The 3,336-nt window shown below is 40.5% G+C and overlaps 1 non-coding gene across 1 annotated transcript; it reads right to left on the bottom strand.

Moving 5' to 3' along the window:
• Positions 1-2,638: 2,638 nt before the first annotated feature.
• Positions 2,639-2,710, bottom strand: TRNAY-AUA. Its single transcript has one exon. It is a non-coding gene; the product is annotated as a tRNA-Tyr (tRNA).
• Positions 2,711-3,336: the final 626 nt, after the last annotated feature.

The raw sequence follows: 3,336 nt of genomic DNA, 5'->3' as shown, positions 1-3,336 counted from the left end.
GATCAAAAAAAGTAAATCAGGGCATCAACCCTGAATATTCATTGGAAGGACTGATGCTGAAGCTGAAGCTCCAATACTTTGGGCACCTGATGCGAAGATCCAACTCATTGGAATAGACCCTGATGCTGGGAAAGATTGAAGGCAAAAGGAGAAGAGGGTGGCAGAGGATGAGATGATGTTCAACAGACATGACTTTGAGCAAACTCTGGTAGATAGTGGAGGACAGAGGAGCCTGGTGTGCTGCAGTCCATGAGGTCGCAGAGTTGGACACAACTTAGCAACTGTACAGCAACAACAACAATCCTTTATTCACTTTATGATTTTTAAAAATTTCTATTTTCTAGATCCTATCTCTTCTCTTTAAGCTCTGTCTTAATTGCCCTTATGATTTAAAAATTATGAAACTTATTTTGGCTTTTGACATGTTTTAGAAAACAAAGATCATAGTCATTTTAGAATCTAAACTTTTTACCTTTATCATTAGTATGTTTTCATATCTGTTAGGGAAGCTCCTCCTTGTTTTTCTTTAACAGTCTCTTTTGGGTATTCATATCATTTATTTTCTTCAGATGAGCTTAAGAAATATGTTGTTGAGTACTTAAAAATAAGCCATAGCCTAGTTTTTGAATTATTGACTTTTTATATTGCTGAATCTTTCCATCCATTAATATGGCTTGCTCATCATTATTCAAATCTTTTTTTCATTAGAAAAGAAAGTCAGAACGTGAAAGCACTCAGTTGTGTCCAACTCTTTGTGACCCCGTGGACTACACAGTCTGTGGAATTCTCCATGCCAGAATACTGGAGTGGGTAGCCTTTCCCTTCTTTAGGGGATCTTCCTGACCCAGGAATTGAACCAGGGTCTCCTGCATTGCAGGCAGATTCTTTACCAACTGAGCTATCAGGGAAGCCCAAAGCATCAATTCTTTGCACTGAGCCTTCTTTATGGTCCAGCTCTCACATCCATACATGAAAGTGAAAGTCATTCAGTTGTGACCGACTCTTTGTGACCCCATGAACTATACAGTTCATGGAATTCTCCAGGCCAGAATACTGGAGTGGGTAGCCTATCTCTTCTCCAGGGGATCTTCCCAACCCAGGGATCGAACCCAAGTCTCCCTCATTGCAGGCAGATTCTTTACCAGCTGAGTCACAAGGGAAGTCCCTTTTTCTCATGCCTCCCCATAAATTATCAGTTCCAATTTTAAGATATTGAAATTTCTTGTTAATATTATTCACAGGTTTCCCTGCTGTATTTTTAATCAATTTGTTTCTGTCACCTATTGGTTTTAGTGTATTTTATCCTCAACTGTCGACATTTTTTTTTGTTGTTCATTTTGTTTGGTAGGATTTCTTTTCTTTATCTTTAAGAACCTTTATCTGTCTCATACTGGAAAGGCAATTCTCCACTTCAAAATATAGGTATTTTAATAATTTTCCTAGAGAGAAAAGAAAGATGATTCCAAGTTCATTCAAATAAAATCAGTGCATATTTACTAAAGTCTACAGGCACATGGCTCTTTCTCTAGCAAATGCTAATATGTAATGAGAAGTTTTCCATCTGTTTGAGGAAGTAGGAAACAAGTGCATGAACTTTTGAACAGTAGTGAGATTTAAAAATAGCTGAATAAGGCATTCCTGGAAAGGCAAAACTATGGAAACAGTAAAAATATCAGTGGTTGTCAAGGGTTCAGATGGAGAGTAGGGAGGGGTAAACAGGTGAAGCACAGGGGAATTTTTAGGGCAGTGAAATTCTTCTGTATGAGAATATAATGGGGGACACGTGACATTGTGCAGTTGTCAAAATTAAGAGAACTGGACAACACAGAGAGTGAAATCTAATGTGAACTAATAGATTAGTTTGGCTCAGTATTGGTTCCACAGTTGTGACAAGTGTACCACACAAATACAAGATGATGATAATGGAAATTAAAGGCAGAGGAGACAGGGAGTATATGGGAGCTCCCTACTTTTCTGCTCTGTTTTTCTATAAAACCTAAAACCAGCCTAAAAAAATGAAGTCTGTTAATTAAAATCAGTAAAGAACTTCAAAGGAAAGATTTCACAGGATAAATATTGCCAAATGCATAGTTGAGATAAAACTAGTAATGGTATCTCAGAGGACAAGGTATTATTTTAAGTAAATGTGATCAGAAAGGATTGTACCAAATAACACACTGAGAGTGAGATTTTGCAAGGTTGACTTAGATGGATGGAGATTTGCTGATTAGGCAGTGCTGGGAGGTTGGTTGGCTTCAGTAAAGGATGGCGGTAGAAAGGTGTCAGATGTAAGAGAAACAGCTAACACTTTGCTTCAAACACAACATCTTTCCTCATTTTTGGAACCTAGCCTCTAAGTAGAGTTTAGGATGATGTCTTTGAAAACCTTGACTATCAAGCTGAAGTGTTTGGACTTGAACCTCTAAACCACAGGGAGTCACAGCAGGGAAGTAACATGATTAAGGTGAAATCTGAATATGATATTTTAAATGTAGAATAGTGAAAGTGAAAGTGAAGTTGCTCAGTCGTGTCCGACTCTTTGCGACCCCCTGGACTGTAGCCTACCAGGCTTCTCTGTCCATGGGATTCTCCAGGCAAGAATACTGGAGTGGGTTACCATTTCCTTCTCCAGGGGATCTTCCCGACCCAGGGATCGAACCCGGGTCTCCTGCATTATAGGCAGATGCTTTAACCCCTGAGCCACCAGGGAAGCCCTGGTGTAGAATACTAGAAGTTAATTGCACAAGCCCTAGGAGGGGACCAAAGGGGAAAATATCCTTCTCCCATCCTGCTGTGATAGGATGAAGTGACACTTGTGGAGCTGGAGACAATGCCTGGAGCAGACACTGTTGATGCTTTGCTTGGGATCTCTTTTCCTTCTGAGTGCAGCAACCTCAGCTCCTATGAGCTTTTGCTTCTTTGTCTTTTGAAATTAAAAAAAAATTATTATTGGCGTATAGTTGCTTAACGATGTTGTGTTAGTTTCTGCTGTGCTTTGCTTAGTCACTCTGCTGGGTATGTTTCTTTGTGACCCCATGGACTGTAACCCCAGGCTCCTCTGTCCATGGGGATTCTCCAGACAAGAATACTGGAGTGGGTTGCCATGCCCTCCTCCAGGGAGTTTCTGTTGTACAACTGTGCAACAACACAAATCAGTGTTAAGTATACATATAACGCCTCCCTCTTGAGCCTCCTTCCCAACCCACCCCCGTTCCACCCCTCCAGGGAACCTAGCTGAGCTCCCTGTGCTATACAACAGCTTCCCACTAGCTATCTACCTTACACATAGTCGTGTATATATGTCGATGCTACTCTCACATTTTGTCCCACTCTCCT

Source organism: Bison bison, unplaced genomic scaffold (assembly GCF_000754665.1).
Source record: "Bison bison bison isolate TAMUID 2011002044 unplaced genomic scaffold, Bison_UMD1.0 scf7180017864128, whole genome shotgun sequence".
Taxonomy (NCBI): domain Eukaryota; kingdom Metazoa; phylum Chordata; class Mammalia; order Artiodactyla; family Bovidae; genus Bison; species Bison bison.
Note: the sequence above shows the minus strand (reverse complement) of the source record. Positions and strands in the feature narration are given on the sequence as shown.